The sequence below is a fragment of the Podarcis tiliguerta genome (assembly GCF_965153285.1).
Source record: "Podarcis tiliguerta genome assembly, chromosome: 3".
Classification (NCBI taxonomy): Eukaryota; Metazoa; Chordata; class Lepidosauria; order Squamata; family Lacertidae; genus Podarcis; species Podarcis tiliguerta.
Genome location: NC_139536.1, coordinates 50,322,114 through 50,342,295, shown reverse-complemented (window position 1 = coordinate 50,342,295; position 20,182 = coordinate 50,322,114). Strand labels below are relative to the sequence as shown.

General features: G+C 44.1%; 1 long non-coding RNA gene across 6 annotated transcripts in view; it reads left to right on the top strand.

The window, feature by feature from the left end:
- The window catches only part of LOC310674700, a 44,688-nt gene that overhangs the window by 11,544 nt on the left and 12,962 nt on the right, over positions 1-20,182 (top strand). For 3 of the 6 annotated variants that reach the window (XR_014509710.1, XR_014509711.1, XR_014509713.1), the window contains exon 4: positions 18,862-18,917. The exons of 2 other annotated variants lie outside the window; for them this stretch is intronic. This is a non-coding gene — a long non-coding RNA (uncharacterized lncRNA). Of the gene's footprint in view, positions 1-17,990; positions 18,054-18,861; positions 18,918-20,182 lie in introns of all 6 variants that reach the window. One more of the 6 variants, XR_014509714.1, reaches the window with a different exon arrangement.

Genomic DNA, 20,182 nt, shown 5'->3' with positions numbered 1-20,182 from the left:
CTTTAGTCCATCTTCCTCTTTGCAGCGGCGATACCAGGGTTCCCCGTTAAAGGGGTTTCTGAAGGGAGGCTTTGACCGTACGCCGAGAGGTTGTCATTGCTCTCCCCTGCAGCGGCAGTGTAAAAGGGGGCGGCTATCTCTGCTTGAACATATGTTCTCCAGAGCCGGCCCATCCCCCCACCCTGATGTTCCCTAGGTCCCCGGCTGGGGACCGGGGAGGGATAACGCCCAATGCCTGAGCCAAGGTCTACCCACATCTGAAATTTAATAAAGTTGTGGCCAATTTAATCCCATAGCACGTTGTCTTGAGTCGTTATTCCATATGACGGGGGGGGGGCGCCCGGGATCTGGGGGACTCCGCCTGTCCACGCAATACCACTTTCTTCTTTTTCTTGGTTTGCTGTCTTGTTTTGGCAAGCGGAGCCAGGAAAGTGCCTGCAATGACAACACAGATGTATGCTTTTGAAATGAAATGCTCCTGCCTTCCTCCCCTCCTCCATTGAGGGTTCTGCTGCACCTTTGTCTCCCTGCTGCTGCACAAGCCACATTGCCTAACGCCCTTCATGGTAACTGGAGTGAAACCTCTCATGTAAAGATTAGGTAGGTTACGATGATTAAACGCTGCTTAAAGATAAGATCTATTGCTTCTTTCTTGGGCAAGCCTCCCACTGACATAGGACTCTGTGAGAGAAAAGATGTAGCTAATTGTAAGACAATTCCTTTGAAGTTCTGCGAGTGCCAGTAACTTCGGTAAAAGATTTATAATGGGCTATTGGGACGGGGATGGCCAACCTTTCTAAAGTCCAAGCTACTGAACTGGCAGGTTGTTCGTTTTGACCTGACAGTCCGGTCAGGTGAGGCTGTCAGTTCTTTGAAGTATCTGTGTCTGTAAATAAGACACGAGTCCAAAGCAATGGAGTTCTGAGCAGCTCTTTTGCAGCTGCTCTGCTGAAACTCACAGTGTGGGAAAGATTTACAAAGAGCAGAAATTTGCCTGAAGTTAGCTTCAGGCACCATGGAACGGTAGATGTACCTGTTTCTGCCAGCAAAACAGTGGCACCACACAAACAGATTATTGAACATGCTCAAGGTAGGGCCAGCTGTTTCAGAGTTAAAATTAGGAAATGTTAAGCAAAATGCTGCTGCATAAGAACTGGGTTCAGAACAAAATAGATTGGGCATCTGTAGCTGCCCATTCAACCATAGATGCGGTGGACACATCCATTAATTGCAGCTTCTTTCAGTTTCTCATTTTTTCCCACTCATAAACTCAGTTTGCAACATTTCTCCAGAATTTTGCAATTTTTAAAAAAGCCCTCACAAGTTTTTGCAAGCATTTTTAGCGTTTTGCATGCAATTTTACCCAATATGCACACTTCTGCAAGCAGTTTCCCACACCACAATGCAATTCATATGTAATTTTTACATACATGCACATTTTCTTCTAAGTATTTTTATACACATTATCTGTTTGAAGAATTGCACTACAAAAATTAAGAGAAGTGCATATTTTGCAGGATAACTATGCTTTGGTTTGTCTATTGTTCTGGGAATTGCAAACTAGGTAGCTTTGTGCAAACCAAACAGAATTTCTCCCTTATCACTAACCATAAGCATTGTGCAGCCTTATCAATGTGTTAGGTTTCCCTTTCCCAGGATGCTTCTATAGCAGAAATCCCAGGGCTGGTATTGGGTGGGGGTCACTGAGGTGGAACCTGACTAGTGACATCAGAGTCAACTAATTCTAGTTTTGTCCTCATCTTCCTCCCTGCTCAGTTCTGCAAGTGCAGTGCTGAAGAGGAGGAAGTTGGCACTCAGTGCCACAGTCTAGATTGGCTGGAAGGGCTTTAGAAAAGAAAGAGGAAATAAAACTTCTGATATCAAAATGCCATTATACAAATCTATGGTTTGCAACCACATTTGGATTACTGTGTACAGTTCTGGTCATCTCATCTGAAAAAGAATATTGTAGAGCTTGAAAAGGCTCAGAGGAGAACAACCAAGTCTCCTTTCTAAATCATGGATATGGACCACAGCCAGTGCTATTTTTCTAGAAAAAGAGGTGCCGGAACTCACCACAAATGCCTCCCTTGTTTTCTTATACAGTGGAACCTTGGTTCTCAAACAACTTGATTCTCAAACGCCGAAAACCCAGAAGAAAGTGTTCTGGTTTTGGAGCAATGGATTAAGTTTGGCACTTTTGTTTTTGCTATTTATTTTGCATTTTTGTTTTTGAGGCTTTTTCAGTTCATTTGTTTTTGTGACTGTGCGGAGCCCAGTTCAGCTAGTGATTGATTGATTGATTGATTGATTGATTGTGTGAATGTGGCAATGGATAAAAGCCCCTCATCCAAACAATGACTATCATCAGTGCATGTGAGGAAAAAAATTAATTTAAATTATTTCATCTACAATACTGTCTTATTTATTTTATAGCACAGTACATTGATTATTGCTTTCATTTTGTGGCTCAATGTTCTCGTTAGATAGTAAAATTCATGTTAAATTGCTGTTTTAGGGGTTGTTTTTAAAAGTCTGGAAGAGATTAATCCATTTTGCATTACTTTCTAAGGGAAAGTGTGCCTTGGTTTTGAAACGCTTTGGTTTTAGAATGGACTTCCAGAATGGATTAAATCTGAGAACCAAGGTAATGTAATGGCAATGCCACTCAGTGAGTTCCAACTGATAAAACACCCTGACCACAGCAGAGATGGTAGGGGAAGGCAGTCTCTGGACCTCACAGGTGCTCATTAAAGCAGTTGCCCCTTGTTCTGGTACTGAGATACAATGGTGTGGAGACCTTTTGTATGTCTCATGCAGCTGTGAGTTTCCCACCTGACAAGAGAAGAAGAGAAGCTGGTTAGCTTGCTTGATCAGCATTTAAAGCAGGTTGTTTGGAAGACAGGGCTGCATTCAGATTGTAATAAATAGTGTTGTGGCATGTTAGAACAGCAAAGGCACACAGGAAAGTGACTGCTCCTAAGCTCTGTCATTCTATGCCTTCAAAAGTTGAAAGAAAAGAAAACCAGAAGCCCCAATGTAATTTGTGCGTCCCACAAAAACTTATTCTTCAGGCTAGCACAATGACAAATTCACACCATTAATGTCATATTTAAATTGCTTCAAAATTTATTTGAAAGGTATCTCCTGTTGGACAACCAAAGGTACTACTTAACATCTTGGCCTGTAACATGAATTGACTCAGGACATAAATATTTTGCCATTCATCTTTTCACTTGCTCCTGGATTATGCCATAAATAGTGATCCCTGGGTTAATAATACATATAAAATCCTCATTTTTTTTTGCCCTTTAGTGAGCTTTCCCCTGAGTTGAGAGAGAGCGATCAAGGCCTCCCAAAATAAGGCCAAATTTGAGTCAGAGTTCACCAGGGCCCCTCTACATAGTCTTGCTTCAAAACTAGCAGATTTGCTTCAAAACTAGCAGATTTGATGCAGCTTAACTAATTCCCCCCTTCAATCAAAGATTCTTCCCTGCCAAACATTTGCACTGTTCCAGTACTGTTCTTGTCTTGTTTTTGTTCTCCAGCTGCTGCTTCTCAGTGCCATTTTGCCACCCTACCCTCAGTATCTCTGGCATTTGCCAGTGCTGCCATTTAATGTAATTGGCTGGGCAATGCATGCTCAGAATCCCCCACCACACACACATATTTTCAGGCTTGGAAATACAGTTTTGGGTAGCTCCAATGCTTGCCTCAAATACAATATGAGTGTTAAAACTCCAAAACCTTTGCAGCTTGTGAATCTGAGCCAGAGAAGAACTTTTTTTGCTTTTTCTCTGACTCCCCCCCACATCCACCCACTTCTTACACACCCATCCATTTCTCCAGGTGATCCTACCCTTTTCCATTAGCATGGAATGGGGGGGGGGGGGCTGCTGAGGGACATAGGCAAGTAGGTATGTCAGGTGTGTAGCCTGCAGGCACAGTCCTATTTCCCCACAAATGTGATCTGTGCAGATTGGGGGAGGGGAGAGGAAGAATATGCCTTCTCCTTTGATGTCCTGGAACAAGGTAAGTACTTTGGCATCCACATGACTGCTGCTTCCCCTTTCGCAATGCAACATGCTGCAAGAGATGCCTTTCTTTAAAAGTTCTGGAGTGAGTCTAATAACAAACAAGTACAGCAGCTGAAAATTCCAGCTCTCTGGGCACGGTGGATTAGAACCAGGTATAGGAATCGATCCGCTAATAGCAGCAGCTTCAACTCTACATAAATCAAGGGGGAAAGCAGGATTGTGAGACTTTGGGAAGCAAGATCGAAAAAGCATTGCCTCATCGTTGTCAGCACTGATGGCAGCTTTAGAAGACAACTGGCCCCCAAAGTGTCGTGAAGCGGTTGGGCGATATACACATCAATCCAAATTCTTTACAAGGGATTCACAAGAATGGGGGCTGGCTCTCGCCTAGCAGCTGTCTGCTTAGATTTTCACAATGCTGTATTTTCTGTGCGCCATTTTCTCCTGTCTACAGGATGGCTTAGAGAAACCTCTGTGGTACTGCTCTTACTTCTACAACTATGTAGGATCTATAAGTGAAGGAGAGAGCAGGACTGAAGCAGCAGGTGGTGTCTACAACCTTTATAAGTTCATAAGCCAATTACAATGAAACATAGGCAGCAGTGCTTCTGAATACCAGTTCCTCGAATCCACAGAAGGGGAGAATCGTCCTGCCAGAGGGCTTTTCGTGGGATATGTATGACTGATGTGATTGCAGAAATGGTTAGTGGTTGCTGTGGGTTATGTCCTCAGGAGAGGCATCCAGAATTTTAATTATTACTGATAGAAGCGGTCCAAATATGTTGTTTTTCTTGCAAAACAGAAAAGTTTAGTACCCATGGAGAGACAGTTATGTTTCTTCAGTTCATGTAGAGTTTCAGTAGAGTAATAGCTTCAAACGCTTGAAACAATATATAAGGGTTAAAGTAAAATGGATGAGTTAAAGTAAAACAGGCCAGCCAGCTCCATTAAGTGAAATGCGTGGGGCGGAGCAGGGGGAGAGATGACCTTTCAAGCAGTCATTGAAATCCAACTGTGCCCATCATTATGCAAACAGTCTAAGAACCGCTCTCAGGCTTGGTCTGAATTGCAAATAGATTTTTTAAAACTGCAGACAGTCCCAAGGTTAGCAGGTTGGGGTATGTGAAACCTGCTTCTGAGATCCTAGACCCAAGAAAAGTTTCTTCTGCAGCCCTTCCAAAGTTTGGTAAATAACTGGGTGTGGCCTCTCAGTTGTACTACTTAACAGTGTTTGGCTGAAATCTGTAACACTTGTTCGGGCCTTATGTCTAAAGTGGGAATTAGAAAGGAGTAGTCGGAACAAAGGTCCGTATAGTTAAATCTATGGTTTTCCCAGCAGTGATGTATGGAAGTGAGAGCTGGACCATAAAGAAGGCTGATCGCCGAAGAATCGATGCTTTTGAATTATGGTGCTGGAGGAGACTCTTGAGAGTCCCATGGACTGCAAGAAGATCAAACCTATCCATTCTTACAGAAATCAGCCCTGAGTGCTCACTGGAAGGACAGATCCTGAAGCTGAGGCTCCAATACTTTGGCCACCTCATGAGAAGAGAAGACTCCCTGGAAAAGACCCTGATGTTGGGAAAGATTGAGGGCTCAAGGAGAAGGGGACGACAGAGGACGAGATGGTTGGATAGTGTTCTTGAAGCTACCAGCATGAGTTTGACCAAACTGCGGGGGGCAGTGGAAGACAGGAGTGCCTGGCGTGCTCTGGTCCATGGGGTCACGAAGAGTCGGACACAACTAAATGACTAAACAACAACAACAACAAGTCAGAAATGGGGGGCACTCTCCCTTGCTCCCCATGTTTCTGTCTGCTCTACCCCCAACTTTCCTGTTTTGAGAGAGAAGATCCGAATGGTTTTTTTTAAAAGTGCATTTGTCTGAAGGCACTTAGAAGCCTTCCAACAAGTAGGAATCCTGCATCTTCAAGGTTCCTGATTGCAATGAGACTTCTCTGCATTTCAAAGCCCCCTTTAGACTTCCCACGCAACTTGAGAATGTCGGGAATGGAGCAGGTTGGGCCGGCACACACAAGGACAGTTGGACGGCAGCATGGGGCTGCACTCTTCACCTGACCTTCTTCTGGCTGCCGCTGCATACGGCCATGGAGAGGGGGAGGGGCAAGGTCATTGTGGTACAAATCCACCAGTGGAGCCATACTGGCATTCCCAACAGTGCTTTTGCATTGTGCCAACCTCACCTGCTTTCTCTTATTGGGCACAAGGTTTTCATCTCTTTAGAAACCATGAGGGGATTTGCGTAAAGTTATCAGGACCATCAAACACTTGAGATGAAGGCAGCTTCAGATAATTTGGGGAGAAATTTGAATATGGGTTGTATAAATATCTATAAGCACCTTGTTCTTTTGTCCCTGAAGTTGAAGTCTCATCCCCCAGTAATATTTCTTTTCGTTACTTAGGGTAACTCATCCCCATGTTTCCCTTTCCCTTTCTGAGCTTTTCCTTTAAGGCCACAGTGAACATGGCAAATTAAGTGAATGCCTGTCTGGGGGAAGTCAAAGATTTAACCTATTAATTATTACTTCAACACTATAATTTCAGACTGAATGCAAGAATCTCATTTAGAAAGGCGGTCAGCATAGGTAAGGTTTAAAGACCTCATTTGATGGGGACCATGTTACATCCTTTCTGCCAATAAATACTTCTGTAATTATAAGCTTGTTGCTTCTTTTCAGTTTTAGTTTGCCTAGTTTCAACTTCCAGCTCTAAAATATCGTAATGCTTTTTCTCTATTAGAAATCTCTCCATGGGAGGCACTTACAAACAGTGATAATAGCAACACTTAACCATCTGTTTTAAGGTCATTCTATTTAGTTTGGCAATCTTGCTGGAAGCCAGGCTTTCCAAGCTATGAATCATTCTGGAAGCCCACTTCTGAACTCTTATACATTTCTTTTCCTATTTTTAAAAAATGCTTCGACACAAGCCCCTGACCTACTATGCCATTAACACACGCTACTGATGATTTTTTTTAAAAAAAACAACAACACTCTGAGCCAGTTTATTTACAATAAGTCACTTGCCTTGAGAAGAAGGTTTTACATCCAATCCTGTTCTTCTCAAGTTTCCTAATCAAATGGAAGAATGTAAATCCTCCGTATTCTTAAATATAAAACTGGTTTAATAAATTATTTCTTCAAAAAACAAACATGGCCTGGTTGAAACCTGGAAGTTGGCTTTAACTCTATGTCCTTAAATTCCCCAAGAAAACTGGTGATGGCACAGCTATGACTTGCATGCCAAGGCTCCATGACCTGTCACTCCTTAGATGATTAAGAACTAGACAAGCTTGGGCTCAAATAGGCCACAACCTCATTGATTACAGATGTAAATAGTTTGCTATAGGCATTGAGTGAAGCCATTTATTTTGCTCCAGCCCGTCTGCTGGGAGTAAACCAAGGGTAAACCACATGGGGCGAGGGGCTATGACATGCATCAAATAGGCGTCCCCCCCAGGGGTCCTCTTTGGTGGAGTGTTATGGCCCTAGCCGCCACCTGGGCATCGGATAGAGGCAGCTCCGTGCGAATCCCTTTAATGGTGCACCCTTAATCAAGGAGGGGCAGGCAGAGGCTACAACTTCCCCTCCACCCAAGGCTTACCCAATGCTTAGCCTCACAAAGTTGTGATGACTGCTATGAGGTAGGCAAAAACCAAATGGCCGGTGCCGAATTGCCAAGTGGAAAAATTCCTGCCCGGCCCCAAATATGGTGGCTAACAAGGTCCTTCTTAGCATGAAAGGAAAAGCATATGATAAAGGGAGGGAGGGTGGGAGATCTGACAAAAAAAAAGCTGAGGATGACTTGGCAGGCTATTTATTCCCCCGGGAGCGAACCCAAATGCGCATTGGCTGGTTGGTCTCACCCCCTGAGGAACTCTGGCCCCCAGGCCAGTCTGCTATTGGCTGATCTGCAGGCAGGCCTGCAATCCACTGCAGCCAGCTGCTGGGTCGCAGATGTGGCTATGACCAGCCTACAATGCTGACTGACCATTAAATGTAAGTAGACTTCTTCCACCACCCACCCATCAATTTAGTCACTCATCCACCACCCCACATCTAGTTCTGTCATCCACCCTTCACGCCACATATTGGCTGTGGAGCTCCTCATCACCTTTATACAGGGAGAGGTAAGGTAAAGGTAAAAGACCCCTGGACAGTTAAGTCCAGTCAAAGGTGACTATGGGGTGCAATGCTCATCTCTCTTCAGGCTGAGGGAGCCAGAATTTGTGCACAGACAGCTTTCAATGCAATGGGACACAGTGTTGAGTGCCAAAGCACATGGAAATGGCATTTACCTTCCTGCTGCAGTAGATAGATAGATGACAGATATAGATAGATAGATGATAGATAGATTTTTCTAATAACATTTTTTCTTAACGTATCATTTCCAAATTTACATTGATTGACTTCCCCCCACCCCTCCTGGTTTCCATTTTTTCCCTTTTATTTTCCTTGCATCCAATTATTTTTCATCACTTAATTTTCAAATTCTTTTTCACATCCTAATTTTGCCTTCAGTTCATAAATGTTGCAACAATCCTGCTAATGTTTCCATGTTTTTTACAGTGCTCTTTAAAATAATTATAATTTTTCCCCATTCTTGATTAAATTTTCCTTCATGGTGTCTGATCTTCTGATCTTCTGGTTTTTTAACAAACGTACTTTTAAACTTTTTTTTATTTCATTGTATATCATTTCCTAGAAGCCCTTTACCTTTTTACATGTCCACCACATTTGAAAAAACGTATCTTTATCTTTACATTTCCAACATAGGTTAGATGAATTTTTATACATCTTAGCAAGTTTTACTGGAGTTAAATACCATCTACCGTATTTTTCACCCCATAGGGCGCACCGCCCCATAGGACGCACCTGGGGTTTTTTTTTGGGGGGGGGGAATAAAGAGAAAAAAAAATTCCCCCCCCAGGCACGGGGCTGGCGCGGGGGAAGCCCGAGCTTCCCCCGACCCCAGCCCCCAGAACAGCATACTATCCGCAAGCCTAGGGAGCCACGCCGGGCTCCCTAGGGTTGCGCAGAGCTGTGGGAAGCTCAGGAGCGCAGGGAGCGCAGGCAGCTCTGCGCAACCCTCGGGAGCCCGGTGCAGCTTCGCACCAGGCTCCTGAGGGTTGCGCAGAGCTGCATGCTCTCCCGGGCTTCCCACAGCTCTGCACAACCCTAGGGAGCCCGGCGCGAAGCCGCGCCGGTCTCCCAAGGGTTGCGCAGAGCTTCCTGAAGCCTGGAGAGTGAGAGGGGTAGAGGGGTCGGTGCACACTGACCCCTCTCGCTCTCCAGGCTTCAGCGAAAGCCTGCATTTGCCCCATAGGATGCACACACATTTCCCCTTCATTTTTGGAGGGCAAAAAGTGCGTCCTATAGGGCGAAAAATACGGTACATCATTTTCATATAATTTTCTTTTAGTGAACTGCATGCCGTAAATTTTAAATTCTCTTTCCACAGCTTTCCCCATGATTCAAATGGTATGTTATACCCTATATCTTGTGCCCAGTGTTTCATTATAGCCTTAACCTCTTCGTCTTTCGTCTCCCATTCCAACAGTAGTTTGTACATTCTTGATAAGAATTTCTCATTATTTTCCAATAATTCCTTTTTGAACTTTGAGAATTCCTTCCCAAAGCCCATCCCTTTATCACCTCTGAATAGGTCAATCAATTGATGGTATTGTACGAATACCAGAGTGCACAGAAACATTATTTACATTCCTGCCACAATGGTACCTATTTATCTACTTGCACTGGCATGCTTTTGAACTGCTAGCTTGACAGGAGCTGGGACATAGCAACGGAAGCTTACTCTGTTGGGGGATTCAAACCGCTGACTTTCTGATCAGCAAGCCCAAGAGGCTCATTGGGTTAGGACACCCCCCCCCCGGCCAGGCCTAAACTGTGAATATTATTCTGGAACAAAAAGTATGAGAAACCTTTTTTACTTAAAAAATGCATTCTCCATTTTATGGCAAAGCATTAATGTCAGTTGTGCAATCTGGATGCAAGTATGCATTGCCTTGCACTTCAATAGGAGGAAAGGTGCATTAATATTCACTTTGGGAATGGTTTAATGTTGAGTGATTGATGCATTGCCAGCTCATAAAATCCGATCAGTATCAGCTCATTAGCAAGAAGTTGAACTGTATGCATTGTTTTGATACAGCCACCCACATGCACATGATAAACAACACTCAAGACGGAGCCTGCTTTATTAAAACATAAAATATTAATTCTGAAAATCAGTCTTTGAAACTGAGATATTGACTACATAATTCCATATTCTCCTTATTCGGATGTTGATGTTGAATGAGGAAGACATTTTGCAAATGACTGATAAATGGTAAAATAGTTACAGTGGTACTTCGGGTTACAGACACTTCAGGTTACATGCTCCGCTAACCCAGAAATAGTACCTCGGGTTAAGAACGTTCTTCAGGATGAGAACAGAAATCTCGTGGTGGCAGCGGGAGGCCCCATTAGCTAAAGTGGTACCTCAGGTTAAGAACGGTTTCAGGTTAAACAAATTAAGTTCTTAACCCAAGGTACCACTGTACAGGTATTACTTTCCCCCGAAGTCACATATATTCCAGTTGACCCAAAATGGAATGGCGGTCTCCTTCACTAATCCAAAGAAAACATGTTAACAAGATGCATTGGGAGGAATTCAGTCTAGGTCTATAGCAATTATTCCATCACTGAAAGCTTCTTAGCTTGCAAGACAAAATGATTCCTTCCAGGAATGCCAACTTGAATGAAATATGGGGCAGGGGAAGGTAAGTCCAGCCCTGCATAATTGATCACATGATGTGGCACACACTTACCATTTCAATGGCAATACTTATCAACTTTGGAGGGCTCAAGCCCCCTCAAATATTTTATGTGGGGGAAAGAGACCTTAGCCCCTAGGAGTTGGCTCCTATGATCCCTCCTCTCTTCCTCATGTTCACTGTTCTGGGGATTTTCCTTACCCTCCCTGAGCCATTTTTTTGGGGGGGGGGGAGGGCTGTGTGGGGTGAAGCTTGGTAACCCCATTGCACTAGTGGAAGTCCTTGTTAATTGAATCACACAAACTTGAATCCCTATGGGAATCTACCTGCAGCAGGAGTGCTCAAGGGGGATTATCTAACTATAGTGGACCTCATGTAATTCTGAACAACTTCATTCCAAACCCCTGTTGTCTCTGGGCCATGGTAAGTGCATGAACATTCCTAAAGAAATTTGAATATTTCTGAACATTCCTAAAGAAATCTTGGGATCTGAGAGAAACATATAGGGTGTTTCTTCCAGATCCCAAGATAAAGCATATGGAAGAATGAAGGGCCATGTGTGGTCTGCTGCAATTTTCTGGCCAACCAAGGGTTAACCTTATGTACTTAACCATGAACTGTAGCAAACCTTTATGCTTTTTTTTAAAAAAAAATGTATAGTTTGAAGCTCTTTTCTTTCACAACATAGCAGATCATCTGGACTAGTAGTTCACAAAGTGGGCAGTAATCCCCCCCCCCCCGGGGTGGGGTGGGAATTACCTAGGAGGGCACTAAGAGGCCAGGCGAGATGATGCTGAAAGTGCAAAGACTCTGGAGTTTTGCAACATGAGTCTCCTAGTCTCAGTCGAGGATCTCTCTCTTCCAGCAGAGAGAGTGATTCATATGCACATTGTCAAAGAGAGAAAGCATAGAAGGACAGGCACAAAACGATCCTATTCAAAAGCCCCAAGGCCTGTGGAAGGAGTGCTTTGAAGAACACAATGACAATACAGTGGAGTTTAATATGACAGAACTGCCAGGGCTGGGCAACTTCTTCCATGCCCAAAGTGGATTCTTGGAGGCCTCTTTAGGCTTTAAGCAGTCAGTTAAAAGCAATTCTCTTTCATTTCTGACAGGTTTGGGCATGTAGACCCATTAAAACGAGCTCAGGTAAAACAATTGGCAAAACAGACTGTGACCCAGGCAGTTTCCACCTCTTTTCCTCACATCGTTTAAACTTGTAAAAGCTTGCTTAGTTTTCTTCTTCTTCTTTGGTCAAAAAGCTTCTTAATCCTGAATCTGATAAATGCAGTATTCGCCCCCCTCCCCCTTTCAAGATGAATTTAGCCTTCTTAATTCATCTTCCCTGAAGATGAATCGGCAAACGTAAAGAAATTTTGCAACGTGAAGTTGATTGTGGCTGCAGTCCTATTAGTGTGGCCAAGGACAAAGAAAGCAGCAACCTTTAGTCTTGCAGCAACCTTTTGTTTTTGTGTAGGAGAGCCCTCATTAGGCGTAGCCTGTGCAGCCAGCTAAAACCTCCTGAAATTCCCCCTTCTGCAAAACAATTAAAGGTGCAGGAATCTTGCTTCTTTTGCCTTTGGCCAGCCTAGGACATTTACCCGGGAGACCCATTGAACTTAGTGGGATTTACTTCAAAATAAACATTCCTAGCATTGCACTGTTAGTGGTGGACAGAGTAGTTCAAATCCCAATTTGCTATGCTGGAGGGGGATGAAGCGGAGGGTTCCTTCTGCCCAGACTTGCCCAGATCAGCCAACCTCTGCTGTGGAGCAACTCCATCATTAGTGGCTCAGCCTTGTCAGAGAGGAGCACCCCAACGCTCTTGAACAGTTAGAGCCTACCTACAGTCAGCAATATTTCCACCAGTGGTAGGTATTAGAAACCGCCCAAAATAGGGCATTTCTGAATCCGGTGCAGCGAAGAAACATTTTTCCTGTCCTTCTCTCCAACTTCCACCCTGGCAGCTATGAGTGATGGGGATGTAGATTCAGCGCCGGATTCAGGGTGCTGTGGGCAGTTCTGCTACAAAGGGCACCGAGCCACAAAACTGAGAAGATTCATAATTGAGAAGATCCATTTGGAGGCACCAAATTTTGGTCTTGCACAGGGCGCCATGTTACAAAAGATAACCTGGTGGAGGCAGCCAAGGCTACACTGCCCTGCTGCTGCAAATCAGGAGTTTGGATTGCCCCTCTTGGACTGCAATCCTACACACGTTTACTGTGAGTCAACCCCGTGGGTCTTACTTTTGAGCAGACTTGTGTAGGCCCACACTTTAACTGTTAGGTATTTTAGCTATAAACTAACTCAGATCATAGAATAATAGAACTGTAGAGTTGGAAGGGACCCTGAGGATCATCTGGTCCAACTCCCTGCAATGCAGAAATACGCAGCTGTCCCATATGGGGATTGAACTTGCAACCTTGGTGTTATCAGCACCATGCTCTCACCAACTGTGCTATCTCACCCAGGTCTGATGAGTTCACTGTTTGTGGTAAGCTTCTTCTTTCGCTGTATTGAGAGTAAAACCAGATACAATACTACCAAGTAGTTAAGATGTAAGTGATGAAGCCACGGTGGTCTTTGACATCTTTGTATTCTTGACTGATTTGGTGGAACACAAACAGTAAAGTTAAAACGGGCCTTTGTTTGATCCTGGAAGCAACAGTGAAACAGAATGGAGGAGGTGGCCTTTACAGAAGGCTGCCTGGGAAAAGTATATCTGCTCAGTTTTATCTGTGATCAACAGTTCCATTTTGTTTTCATCCCATTTTCATCTAATCTCGAGAAATTTGATTGAATGTTGCCGCGTTTGTATTGTCTCTGTGCAAACCACTTAGGGACTTTTATTCTATTAAGCGGTATCATTTTTAATTGATAAATAAATGCAATATAAAATCTCGGAAGCACTTGGAGAGGAGGCAGCTGCTCATATCCAGCCTCAAGGCTCCTTTGCTCATCCTCCTCTTCTACCTATTCTGGCAAGCAAGACACTGAGCAAAGCAGGGCTTTCCGAAGGGGAGGATGAGGGCTCTAAATGGCTGCATTGTTCAAGTAAATGATTTAGGTTGGCCAATGGGGAAAAAATGAGGGGTTTCTGCACCTTTAATTGTTTTTCAGAAGATGAATTCATGCTCAGGGTTGGTCCCACTGTTGGGCAGAGTGAGGCAACTGCCTCAAGCAATGGATGCTGCAGATTGGAAGGCTTTTGGGAGCCTCTAAAGTAGCTTGAAGTCCTCAGTTACAGTGAAGGATGCTGTTCCGTCATCTGTAAGGTTTAACTGCCAGTCCTTAAGGCTTCTATTCAGTTGAGGGCACCATCTTGTCCTTCATTGAAGGGATCAAGATGTCTTGGACAAGCCCTGAGTGAACTTTAAGAAACCCCCCCACCCTTTCTCATGCGTTCACCTATTCATCAAAGACAGCTCCATTTAGTTCGTGTTAGAACAGGCTTGCTTAAGGGTCAGGGAGACAGGCATGGTAATGTATAAATGTCTGTTAAAAACTCACACCTTCAGGCTTTCATTGCCAAAATGATCTTCAACCTCAACTACTCTCTGCTCCTTTTCTCTTGGGTGTATTTGATTTAATGAACTATGTGACGAGTTACTGTAGGCACTGTGGAAACACATTATCGTCAGTACTACCACCATCACCACCAGGCAGGAAAGTAATTACGTGACAGCATATCTCTGTGAAGAGAGGCCCTGCTTTCTTCTGTGTGGAACATGGTGGATCTTGGTGGTACCAGAGGGAGAGGCAATGCTCTCAGGACAAGTAACTCCCTCCTTCCTTCCCACTGCTGAACCCTGTAATTATTTGAAGGAAAGTCACTTTTCCTATATTGAGAGTGGATTCTTTATTATCAATGTAGAAGCAGAAATGTTGAAACAGAATAGAACAGACAAATAAAAGAAGTCTGTGTGTGATCTGAAGCAGGAACTCAGGGCCTAAGCATGTGTCAGGGTATTTGTGGCACACAGTACCTCAGAGTATATTCTGGACATTAAATACCTATTCAGTGGCAACTGGGCATGAAGGAAGTAGAAATCCCAATAGAGAATTCAAATATCCCCCCCCCCTTTACGGATTGTGTAGTTTGAATGATGAATTTTTCCTGTGTGAGACAGGCCACATTCACACCATACATTTAAAGCCTGAAAATACCACTTCATGGCTTCCCCCAAAGAATCCTGGGAAATGTAGTTGTTAAGGATGCTGGGAAAGTCCTTGGTATGCGATCTCCCACCCCAACATAATTTCTGTCTCATGGGACTGAGCTACAGCTAATTGGCTGTCATCCACTACTTCCTCAAGATGCTGGTTCAGCACCTTCACAGCTTCATAGCAGCACAACACTTTTTGTTGATGTCTGCACATCAAGCTGGTGTTAAAGGCGCAGCTACAATAGCTGGTTAAAAAGTTGGCCACCTGCGTTGGCACAATCTAAAACGGAGCTGAGCAGAGAGGCTGCACTGCCTGCGAATGGAGCCAACCCACCTTTGCTGCTTTAGTCAATTAGCTGCGGGTGAAAGAACAGTCAAGGTCCACTGGGTGAGATGCTGGAGGTCACTACCTGAGCAGTGCTGTGAATGCTGGGCAGCGAGCCAGCGAAACTTTGAAATGGAGGCAGCTAATTAGCTGCAGGTGACTGCGAGGAAAAGTCATTCAAACCCGGAGTCCCCTACAGCTGGGGACAGATGAGAGCAGATGGGCATTCCAGGTCTACTCTTGTCGGCTTCACTTCTGGGCTTACTGCCACTACGTCGGCCTCTCCACTTGCTTCCCACCCCCATTTTATCATGTAATTTACAGCATCTTGCTGTGCTGGTTGTAAACACGATGAAGCAAGTGTAGCTAGTGCGGCAAAGGCAAGCTGAAACAGTAGCTCAGAGAGCAGCAACCGCCTCTCTCCATCTTATTTAAGGGGCGCCTCCCGTGTTAAGTGTTCAGAGTCAGTTGTGCACATAGCTGTTGCTTGGGATGTGGGGAAGTGCTTCCAGGTTTCAGCTTCTCCAGCCCCAAATGCTGAAAAATGAAATGAGAAACACCTCACAAAAGAGGTGTCTTTTACATAGGTACAAAAGAGGTACCGGTTATACATCACTGATTTTGCAAGATACGTACTTTGGTTGCTTCCAGATAACTTGTTTATTGAGCACTTATCCCAATCTCTCTGCACAAAGTTAGGGGTTGTTTTTTTTTTGGGGGGGGAGTTATGTCTGCTGTTAACTGAACATCCATTCTGATTCGTTTGCAGGAGGTTAATACAAAATTGCCTAAGGCAATTGTTATCCAACGCTTTCCAGGAACAGGTTTTGGTTGCACAAGAACACCATATTCACTTTAATCGCACAACTTGAATGTGCCAGGACCCAACTGTTTGCCACACCCTGTGCTAATTTTGTTACAACTGCATGATCAAATTGGGCAATGAGAACAACTGACATCTGACTTGCTGGTGTCTGACACATGTTTGGTTTGGACATATGACATTTTAAAAATCTGGAGCCTTCATTCAGGATAGGCTGGGGAAATGATGTGAAAGGCAGTAATAGTGTGTCAAAACCTGTCTTCCCTGGCCATTGAGAAGCTTGGATGTGTTTTCTCAGGTGGATAAAATTCTAGAGATATTGGTATCTTTGCCCAGTCACAGATGCACAAGAGTACAATGCAAGCAGATTCAGATCCAGATTCACAGCAGCACCAGTTCGCACCTCTCAGATCCTTTAAAAAATAATTGGGCTTCAAGCCTCAAAACCCACCCCCATGGAATAAAGACACAATGGAAACAGAATTTAGTTTCAAGGTTAATGGGCAAATTTAGGCCACAACTTTATTGAGTACACAGGTGTGACTGGTATTGGCTTAGACATTGGTATCTATTGACTATAATTGGCTCCTGTCCACCCAGCAGGAAGCCTGCAAAGGGTAAACTACCAGCAGAAGGAGCTCCAACAATGGCTATTGACTGGTGCTCACCCCTGGGGTTCCCGAGGGTCCTGGCATGGCCCTAGTCCCTCCCTGGGCTTCGGACGAGTTCCAGACCCCCGGATTCCTATCACATGGAGGGGCAGGTGATGGGCGCACCTCCCCTCCCCACATTCCCCTAAACCAATGCCTAACTGCCAAACCTTACAAAGTTGTGACGATTGCTAAGAGGTAGGCAAAAACCAAGTGGCCACTGCCAATCTGCCACACTGGAAAAAATTCCTACCCGGCCCCTGTTCCAAAACAGGCGACCAACCAAAGTCCAAAGCAATGCCACACAGCGATCTAACAATGGGTGGGTGAGCGGGTGTTCGGCAGCACAAAGCAAGAGACAGGTACACATCGCACTGCCATATACTTACCTTGTGCCAGCACCCCTGATTGGCCCAGGCCCCTGGAGTGATAGCAGCATTACTGACCGGTTGCGGGGAATCCTGGGGCTGCACACAACATGGACCCTCGGGTAGGAGGATGCAAGTAATCAGATCCTAGCTAAATGGACCACTTTCAAAAGGAAAAAGCCTTCTCTTTCAACACCTTAGCATTGTTCCGCCCAGATGGAATTGGTTTCATTCCTCACCTGGCTGTAATTCTAGACCATTCTAGAAGCTTGGATGCAGGAAGAAACCATTTGTTATGCTTGCCAACTAATAAATTAATAGCAAACTCATTCCTCAAGTGCTGACTGTAGAAGGTATCAGCAGGCCTGCGGTAACTCCAAGGTTTGCAGGAGAATAAATAGGGGGAACCCCCTAACAAAGGATTAAACATGCTCAGAGTCCACAGTACATTCTGTATATGTTGGAGGTGGTTTGGAAAATTGAGGTGGTGGTAATGGAATGGAGTATGGCAGAAAGGGGCATGGCTGGCAATGGTCATAGAGCAATGGTATGTTGCAGGTCTCACTTCTTGCTGGTGAATTTTCACTGTTCCCCATGAATGACCAGGTTGTTCTAAAGCTTAAAGGCATCATAAGATGGCATAGCCCACAACAAGCACCTATATGTGGAGTAAATCTTCATAAGCTGCTATAGGTTCAAATATTGTCTCTCCATAAAAGATGTTGGCTATAGTTTTTCATATATATTGGGTGTCACTCTGGAGAGGATGTACATATATAGTGTATATAAAGCATGTTCTGAAACATGCATTGCTTACTGACAGCACAATACTATACTTGCCTACTCAGAAGTAAGGGCCATTAACGTCAATGAGACTTCCTCCAAGGTACGCATGAGTAGGATTTCCTCCTCACCTTTAGTGATAGTATTATTTGGATTTTTTAACCCACACTTCACTGTAAGTCCCAGGGTGGGTCACAATAATACAAAAACACAATATTAAAAACAGTTAAAGCAATTTACAACTAGAAGAATAGGGTGGATCCATATATATACCCCAGATGTGCCTTCAGCATATGATGAAATGAAAGTGCTGGACACACTTGTAGAGAGAAAACTTCACTGCTTAGGAGCTGGCCATGGAGAATGCCCTCTCCAAGCTGTCCAAGGGCAGTTGAACAACCAGAAGAGCCTGCTTTGTTGATCTTACCACTGAGAGGGTCTGTAGGAAAGGAGGCAGATATTTAAGGCCTCTGTCCTTTGGGGCTTAATCTCCCTGGTGGCATTTTATGCAGCTCACCTTTCATCTCTTGGAAGTGTGTGGCTGAGATGCAGCTATAAGTAAGCACTAGAATTCTGAATCCAAATGGTTATTAAAGTTCTAAGCCAAGCCACGAAGACTAAACTCTGATGCTTGGAGGGCAGAAAGCATTAAATTTGGGCATCTAAACATAGTGGTATCGATGCATTCTTCTGAGGCCACTTTCTGACATTAATTAAATGGATTCACTAGTGCCGGTTTTATTAGAGAGGAAGATGAGTGAGCTCGTTTGAGCGCAATATGAAGTGACTTGAATCTTTGCCCAGAATGCTAATGGAAGCTTTTTGAAATCAGAAAAGTAGATAATAACATTTTATTTAATTAATACATATTTTTTCTTTCCTCTTTCCTGCTTGCCCTTCTGTACTTGAAGATGTGGGAGAATATTAAAATCAAGGCTGGCTCGAAGCATCTGCAACTTGACTCAGGGTGACTTTAAAAGCATACTTTAGATCCAGTTGCATGCCTGGAGATAGCTTTATGTGGCTGTGATTGCTTCATCGTTTGAAATAGACAACTTCCAGAAGCTCCCAGTCTCAGCAAGTTACATTTGGGAACTTTTGATGTAGATAACAGATGATACGCCATTCCAGATGAATGGGTCAGGGAAACTTTTCCAGCCTGGGGGTCATGTTCCCTTGTGGGCAACCCTCCAACAGAGGTCAAGGAGAGAGGAAAGAAGTGGGAAGAGCATGGATGTGACTCTTCTAGAAAGATACATTTTAGCTTGCAAAGTCAGGGGGTTCTATACAGACAGTCAGACATATACAGTCGTACTTCGGAAGTCAAAAAGAATCTGTTCTGGAAGTTCCAAAATGTTTGGAAACCAATGCGCGGCTTCCGATTGGAAGCCAATCGGAACCCATGGAACCCGAGTTGAACTTTCGGGTTCCAAAGAACGTTGGCAAACCGGAACACTCTCTTCCGGGATTGCGGCGCTTGGGAGACAAAGTGTTCGAGTCACAAGGCATTCAGCTTCTGAGGTACGACTGTAGACTTCTCGATCCAGGCAAGGAACAGGCCTCACAATCCAAGGACCCATTCCAACAAGGCAAAAGGACTCAAGGAAGACACAGAGCAGGGCCAAGGAGGCGTGTGGCTTGGGGAGAAAAGGAAGCAACATCATAGGAGGAGTCTAAGGTGAACCTGTGCAGCTTCCTTGTTATTTTTGCCATTGGATGCTGCATGTTGTTTGGGTAATCTTGTTACTTGCATAGTATTGATATGTGGTTTGTTGTTGTTTTGCCATACAATTATAAAATGGTCACTATGTTGTTGTTTTACTATGTTATTATGAAATTGTTTTTGCAGTGTTTGTTTGAAGCACATGCCTGTCTTTCTCTAGTAAGCTGTTTTGAGCATGATTTTTTTTTCTTGCAGAAAAGTGGCATACAAATATAATGTAAAGAAAAAAGAAAGCAAGGGAAAAATATGTGGCCTGGAAGAAAGGGGTGTCACTTGGGAACAGTTCAGAGAAATGGATAATGAGGAGGGGCTTACAGCAATTTTCATATACAGTGGTACCTCGGGTTACAGACACTTCAGGTTACAGACTCCACTAACCCAGAAATAGTACCTCGGGTTAAGAACTTTGCTTCAGGATAAGAACAGAAATCTTGCGGTGGCAGCGCAGTGGCAGCAGGAGGCCCCATAAGCTAAAGTGGTGCCTCAGGTTAAGAACAGTTTCAGGATAA